We start from the raw sequence: 8,169 nt of genomic DNA, 5'->3' as shown, positions 1-8,169 counted from the left end.
AAAAAAAAAAAAAAAAAAAGATAAAAGAAAGTTCCAAACTGCTCTGCTGCCACATACTATCCTTCTCCTCCCCCTCCAGGGAAGCAGTGACAGGGGTGAAGTATCTAGAGGGAGGCTGCTTGCTGACCTAGGGATGGAATCCACAGAGGCTATGACACCACCCCTGGCTGGGCTGCCAGGCTCAGAGGTGCCCAGTCAGCCTGCCCAGAGCATGTCAGCCACCAAGCATGTGACCCAACAGCCCTGACGAGTCTAAGAGCATCTGTCCAGATGAGCTGAGTAAGACAGGGAGAAGGAGAAAGAGGCCGGCTAGAACCAGGCCCTGGCTCTGCAGCCAGCACACCTGGGTAAACGCCTCACTCCTCCGGGGCCTCAGGCTGTGAGGTTCCATGGTTTGGGACAAAGGGGACAGTTGAGGTCATTCCATGTGTGACAGTAGACACCCGGATTCTCAGAGAGGGACCCCCTGTGGAGCTGGGGGCGTGCCCTGGAGAGACAGAGAAGACGGCGTTCCAAGCGGACAGCTCTGTGTACAAAACTATGGAGGCAGGACTGCAGAGGCATTTCTGGAGAACAGCAGAGAAGCCCAGTTGGCTGGAACCAAGAGTTGGTCTGAAGTTCAGCGAGGCTGGAAGTTGGCAAAGCAGGAAAGGTCTAGGTTGTGCGGTGGCTTTGACAACAGAAACCAAAGCCTCAGAGCTTGGGAAAAGTCCTCCTTGGTATCTCTCTGTTCCTGGGAGGGAGTCCCTTTCTTCAGTCTATTTTTCCCCCTCCCCAAAACACCCTCAACCAAGAACCCCAGTTCAGGGCAGAGACCTAGGAATTTGGATAATGGGCAACTCTCAGATATCAGGCAATGGAGAGAGGAGAGCTCAGGTGGGACTAGGAGGCATAGGAAGCCCGTGGGCTGCAGTCACCATCTTCAGACCTCTCCAGAGCTTCAGACCAACTCGTGGTGGCTCACACCTGTAATCCCAGCACTTCGGGAGGCCGAGGCAAGCAGAACAGGAATTGAGGAGTTCAGGAGTTTGAAGTCAGCAGTTCGAGACCAGCCTGACCAACATGGCAAAAACCCATCTCTACTAAAAAAATACAAAAATTGGCCAGGTGTGGTGGTGGGTGCCTATAATCCCAGCTGTTCAGGAGGCTGAGACATGAAAATCACTTGAACCTGGGAGGCAGAGGTTGCAGTGAACTGAGATGGCACCACTGCACCTCAGCCTCTGTCTCAAAAAATAAACAGAAAAAAACACATTCAACTTACAATATTTTCCATTTACAATGAATGTATCAGGATTTAGTACCATCATAAGTTAAGGAACATCTGTAGTGAACTCCTCATCACCAGAGGTATGTGAGCTTAGTAGGGACACCATAGAGAGAAGCCAAACATCAGAAGAGGTTGGGCATCAGGGCCTTTCCTACCAGCAGCCTCGGATTTCACTTGCCAGCTCTAGCTGCTTTGAGGCAATCATGAGTGGAGCCGTCCTGCAGCCTGAATGTCAGAGTCCCAGCCAGACATGACATCAGTTCTGCCCTCACATTGCACAGGGGCCTCTTGGACCTCCCCCCTCCTACCTCCCACTTCCTTTCTGCTGCTGCCTCCTGCCTTCCCCGGGGACACTAGGCCTGACCAAAGAGACTTGGATCCTGGTTGTGAGATGGAGGTCCCCAGGGAACATTCAGCTGATGGCCTTCCGCCCAGCAGGAATGAGACAAAGGGGGCCAGGGTCCCTGGGAGCCCCGTTCACACGCTCCACAGAGTCTGCATGGAAATTCCAGGAGGGTCACAGGAAAGCTTCAAATTTAGAACCACAATGCTTTATTTTTTTCCCATTTCTCTTCTGTTCCATCCTTTCCCTCAGTAGTTAGTTGGGGGGTGGGGGTCATAGGAGTCTGGGAAAGGAAAGCAAGCATCCTCTTGCTTGCTTTCTGAGTCACAGAAAGAGCATGGAGAGATGGAGGGTGTGGGGTAGATTAGGGGGCCCGCCAGGCAGGGCTTGGGGCGGTGGACAGCAGTGTGGGAGTGGATGGAGAGGATGGAGAAGTCAAGGGCATGGCCAGGCCTGTGAGAGTCCTGGAGCGGTGGGCAACTACATTGCCTGGGCCAGCATGCCTCCCTAGACACTCAAGACCAGAGCTGCTAGGACCTGGGTTCAAGCTAGGGTCAGAGAGTTTATTCTAGGGGGTGTCTAGAATAAAGACAGAAGGATCTTGGGAATGGGGCTTCCAAGAATCTCAGGCAATGAGCCCCCACCTCACATGGACTGCAGAGCTCACTCTTACAATATCCATCTCATTCCCTCTGGCACCCCTAGTAGATGCTTCATAAATATTCCTGGTGTTTAATCCCATACCCATTGCATCATAGTCCTTTCAGAGCTAAGAGACCTTAAATAGCATCAGGGCCTATCTCCTCATGTTATAGATGCAGAAACTGAGGCCCAGTGTCAGGGAGCGACGCTCCCAAAATCGTGCTGCCAGTGACCACCTCCTTTGCTTCTTCTCTGCCTTCTAGCCAAAGATAGAGACTATGGTACGCTTTTCACAGCCAAGGGCAGGGGAGAGAGGAGAGGCAGGTGCCCTGGCAGAATGCAACTATCTCCAAGAGGTAATTAGAGGATGGCAGCCTATCTTGAGTTCTGACTGCTCTGTCCACGAGGTCCCTATCAGTGACAAGAGATGGTCCCCAGTGCTGTTGGCCTCCTGCAGAGGAAAGAACCCAAGGTGGGAAGGGAAACCCTTGGTTCTATTCCTGGCTCTGCCTCAACTCTTCATATAACCTTCAACATGACCTGGCACATGCAGCCTCCTCAGGCCTCCGTGTGTCCAGTGAGAGGCCAGACCCAACCAGCTGGGCAGTGGGGGATTCCAGCCACGATCTGCCTCCTGTCCCCTGCAGGGACTCCTCTCCATCGGTCTCAGTCCATCCTAGATTTTACCCACCCGGCTCAGTGCAGGAAGTAAGCCAGACACAGAAAGAAAATAGCATCTCACGAATTCCCCTTCGCCTCATAGCAGCATCTTCTATGCCTAAGCTTTGCTTTATAGCTGTGAAATTCCCAGAGAGACAAAAAGCTAAGAAAACCCTTAAGATCACCCCAGTGAAGGAAGCTGAGACCAGAGAGGGTCCACAGATAGCTCAAGGTCACACAGCAAACTAGGAATAAGCCTTGGATTTCCTGACTCCCAGGCCAGTGCTCTTGCCACTCACCATGCTGCTTTCCAGAATAACAGGCATATAATCTGTCCTCGTGTGGACCCTGGCATTGACCTAGCTTGGTGGATTAAACCCCCACACAGGGAGCTACAATCTCTTCCCCTGACTGGGACTCACTTTCTTCTATAAAACAGATAGCCGGGCACGATGGCTCATGCCTGTAATCCTAGCACTTTGGGAGGTAAAGGCAGGTGGATCACCTGACATCAGAAGCTCAAGACCAGCCTGACCGATATGATGAAACCCTTCTCTACTAAAAATACAAAACTTAGCCGGGCATGGTGGCAGGCACCTGTAGTCCCAGCTACTCAGGAGGCTGAGACAGGAGAATCGCTTGAACCTGGGAGGCAGAGGTTGCAGTGAGCCAAGATCCCGCCATTGCACTCCAGCCTGTAGGACAGAGTGAGAGTCTGTCTTGAAAAAAAGAAAGACACACAGGGTGGACCAGATGTCTCTAGGAGCCCTTCTGCCATAACACTAAGGATCTACCAGGACCTTGGTGCTTTCCTGAGAGGCCTCTGCTGACACCTACCTCAGCCCTATCTTCCCCAAGGGTAGGGCCACCCAGGCCAGGAAATCCCACCAAGTCTTCCCCCCATTCTGCCCTGTCCCACCCCAGACCCTGGGGCTGGACTTCATCCAGAACTACAGGCTCCAGCCCAGCTCCCCCTCTGAGGATCTGGACTTTTTCTTACCATAAAAGGGCAAGCGTGCCTCTCTTGGTCCCTGCTGCCAGCCCCGCTGGGGGAAAGACTGTGCTATTTTTAGAAAACTCAAGGGTTTGCTCCTGAATTCAGGATGGGGCATCTCTGCGCCTGCACCCTGGGAGCCCCTTCCCATCTTTCTTCCTCCTCCTTCTCCTCCCATCACTGTCTCCCTTCCCTTTCTCTTCCTCTCTGTCTTGTTCTCAGCCTCATCCATCCATCCCTCTCCCCTTTTCTCCCCCTGTGCTCCCACCTCAAATTGCTGTTCTCTCTTCCTTCCCCCTCACTTCTTCCTTCTCCCAAAATCTTTTCATAGTCAGCTTCCCTCCCCCACGTCTCTCCCTCAGATCTCATTTCTGGTGGTGAAAGAAAGTAACACAGCTGCACCCCCACCCCTTCTTAAACACTATTTACAACATAAATTCCAAACATCCGCCATCTGGTTCTAGGAAGGCCCAAAAGCTATTTGGAGAAGGAAGTCATGATTCCATCTTCAAAGCAAAAGGAACTTAAAGGCTGTCTTCTCTCCCACCTTCCTCCAGTGGCCCCTCTGTTTAATATCTGGCCAATCAAGATCCCCAGTGAGCAGAAGAGGTCAGGACGTTTGCCGGAGTCCCAGCTGGACCTGTGGCTGGCTGTATCACTTTTTGAGTTCCTTGCTTCCCCTCTGCATGCCTCAGTTTCCTCATCTGAACAATGGGTGAAAAACTAGAGTGCCTCCAGCACTAATGTTCCAAGACTTCGAGTCCAGAAAATCCACTTGGTCCAGGTCACTGGGGCCTACTTTGCACTGAGCAACGAAGGGTAGGATGAGGGCGAGGGAGTGGGAGGCAGTGAGGGAGCTCCATCCTCATCCCTTCGTGCACCAATTTCTCTCTCACTCCGTGGAGATCTATGCAGACCATTCACCTGCATTCACACCCATACTCACACTGGGGAATGGGGTGGGGTCAGACTACCCCTCCATGTCTGATCTAGAAGGACCCTGGACACTCCAGAGTCCAGTCCTGTCCCCACCACATCATGTAGCTGTGGCCCAGAGAGGGGAAGACCCTTGTCTGCAATTACACAGCATATCTACAGAAAATCTAGTATCTAGGCTGCTCCTCCTCCCACCCAACACATTCCAGAAGAAACCAACATTTGTATTATCTAGAAAGCATTGCCCAGTCCCAACAAAGCCCCTGGAACCCTGGAGGTCCCCGGTTTTTGCAAAGTTTACAGGACAAAGGGGGAATAATGCCTTTTTTTTTTTTTTAAGACCATCTCATTTGTCGCCCAGGCTGTCGTGCAGTGGGGGGATCTCCGCTCGCTGCAACTTCTGTCTTCCAGGTTCAAGCAATTCTCCTGCCTCAGCCTCTTGAGTAGCTGGGATTACAGGCACACACTGCCACGCCCAGCTAATTTTTATACTTTTAGTAGAGATGGGGTTTCACCATATTGCCTGGGCTGGTCTTGAACTCCTGACCTCAGGTGATTCACTCTCCTCAGCCTCCCAAAGTGTTAGGATTACAGATGGGAGCCACTGCAACTCACCGAGAACCAACACCTTTAACATGATGTGAATTTCTTTTAACAAACAGCATAGAAGGAAGAAATAACATGGGCAAGAGGCAGAACACCACCAAAAGGAGAAGCCCCCTTGCTTCCGGCAACAAATGGCTTTTCAGGGCTCAGATGGTATTCACATACTGACAATGCTTTCTCTGTTCACAAACCCCTCTCCACAAAGACTAACACACACCTAAATATTGCCAAGAGATATTGACTCCAGTTATCGCTCTGTAAAAATGAGATGATGAGGAGCTGGTCTTACAAGGGAGCTGTGAGAATGCATGTGGGGCTGCCTGGAGCCGGTCCTTACTAGCTGTGTAATCGGGAGGGAGTGCTGTGACCTCTGGAGCCTCAGTAAAGTGGAGGTAAGAATGGTACCTAATTATTCAAAACAAGGATCTCTGAGTAAACAAAAGAAAAATTTAAAGAATGGCACCTAATTCAGCCAGGCACAGTGGCTCACACCTGTAATATCAGTGCTTCGGGAGGACAAGGCAGGAGGATCACTGGAAGCCAGGAGTTCAAGACTAGCCTGGGCAACATAGCAAGACTCCATCTCTACAATAAATTAAAAAATAAAAAATTAGTCGGGCATGGTGGCATGTGCCCGTGGTCCCAGCTACTCAGGACGCTGAGGTGGGAGGATCGCTTGAGCCAGGAGCTCAAGATTACAGTGAGCTGATTGTGCCACTGCACTCAAGTCTAGGCAACAGGTATTGCCTTGGAAAGCAAGATCCTGGAGAGTGAGAAAAAAAAATTTAATGGTACCTAACTCATAAGTTACTTTGAGGATCAGATGAGAAGAGCCTTGGCAATTGTAAAATAAAGCACTTGGCAAATGTGGGGTGCATCAGAAGCACCCAATGACATGTTAGCTATCATTATGATTACAGCGTGTCCCAACGTGCCTGGTGCACAGTCAGCCCGACAGGTGATAGCTCTTACCTTCATCACTCTTTTCTCAGTTTCTGCCCTCACTAACGGGCCAAGTGACAGGGATTCACAGGGATCCTGGTGTCTATCCCCCACGTGCCCCACAGCGTGAGCGCTCGAGGCAAGGCTTGGGATTCTAGGCTGGGCAGGTCTTTTTTTTTTCCCCCTCTCTTCCCTTTTCCCTGCAATGCTCTTGTTTCAGCTTCAAACTGCGTTCCCAGGGCTTGCTCAAAACTCCCCGGAGCAACCCACCCTGGGGAGGAAGTGGGGAGCGTGTGAGGCTGGTGAACTCGGCTGGGGTGTCAAGGGGGCTGGAGGGCACTCTGGGAACAGAGGCCCCGGGAAGCTGTGTGACAAAGGGGACATGGAAAGGGCCACGCAGGGGCTCCCACAGCTTCCCCAGATGCCTCTTCTGACCTTTGCTCTCTCCCGGCTTCTGCTCTTCCTCCCAAGGCTGGGCTTCACTGCGGCCCAGCGCCATGCTAATAATAGAAATGGCAGCCATTTATCGTGGACTTACGATGTGCCTGGAAATATGCTCGAACTTGACATCTGCCTCATATGACCTTCACAAACAGGCCTGTGAGGTCGGAAACAGGCTCAGAGAGGTGAAGACACCGGCTTTAGATCACACGGCTAGGAATTGCTAGAGGCAAGATTCAAATGTGGTTTCTGCATGACTGCAAGACCTGTATCTTTTCTTTCCAGAAAAGATATGGTGGAAACTCTAGGGCCCTGGAGCCCAAGGAGAGCAAGGGCTATAACAATGACACAGGTGTGAGCAAGTTGAGGATGGGGAACAGTGGGCAAAGAGGTCCCTGCAGAAAGAGCCGGGTGTGAGCACGGGTTTGTAAGCTTGCCTGGAGCCCCTGCCTCAGCCCTCTCCCCACTGACATGCCATCCGACTCCCAGATGTGGCCCATTCCCAGACCCTCATGTTTCTTGGAAATGAGCAAGGCCAGGAAAGGGCACAGGGGCTTTTGCAATGACCATGGCGATGATAGCTTTGACTTGCGGTCATCCAGCCAGCCACTGCCCATGCCCAGAAGAAAGCTGCATTGAGCATGAAGAGCTTGTGTTCAAGTCTGCCTCTCATGCTGTTCCCCAGGGCCCTGGGCAAATGCCGCAGGCTCCTGGAACTTCAGAAAGCAGAATTATTCCTACCTCTGGTGCTATCAGTGAGCGTGCCTTGAGTCATGGGAGGGAGCGTTTTGCAGGCTGGAAGCTTTGTGTACGTGGAAAGGGTCAAAGACAGTCACGAGCCTGTCCCTTTGGTCTTGGTCATCATGTTAACCCCAGATTTTGATTTAGCCCTACATGACTCCTTTCTCATGTGTGAGGCTGAGGTGGGGGCATTGGTCAGAGGGGCCTCTGGGAAATTTCTTTCAGGACAGTTCTTTTGTTAAGGGGCCTAGGTGTGTTGAGAAGGGAAGGTGGCCCCTCCTACTCTTGGAGCTTGGACTTTCTCAGAAGCTCTCCCTTAAAAGCCAGGCAGGGCCGGGCGCGGTGGCTCACACCTGTAATCCCAGCACTTTGGGAGGCTGAGGCAGGCAGATCACTAAGTCAGAAGATCAAGACCTGTGTGACCAACATGGTGAACCCCATCTCTACTAAAAATACAAACATTAGCCGGGCATGTAATCCCAGCTATTCAGGAGGCTGAGGGAGGAGAATTGCTTGAACCCAGGAGGCAGAGGTTGCAGTGAGCCGAGGCCACTGCACTCAGCCTGGGTGATGGAGCAAGACTCCGTCTCACAA

At 51.8% G+C, this 8,169-nt stretch overlaps 1 long non-coding RNA gene across 5 annotated transcripts in view; it reads left to right on the top strand.

Annotated features, from left to right (window-relative positions):
* The window catches only part of LOC108306415, a 20,314-nt gene that overhangs the window by 6,077 nt on the left and 6,068 nt on the right, over window positions 1-8,169 (top strand). The window lies entirely within an intron of this gene.

The sequence above is a fragment of the Cebus imitator genome, unplaced genomic scaffold (genome assembly GCF_001604975.1).
Source record: "Cebus imitator isolate Cc_AM_T3 unplaced genomic scaffold, Cebus_imitator-1.0 Scaffold71, whole genome shotgun sequence".
Classification (NCBI taxonomy): Eukaryota; Metazoa; Chordata; class Mammalia; order Primates; family Cebidae; genus Cebus; species Cebus imitator.
This window is presented reverse-complemented; position numbering and strand designations above follow the sequence as displayed.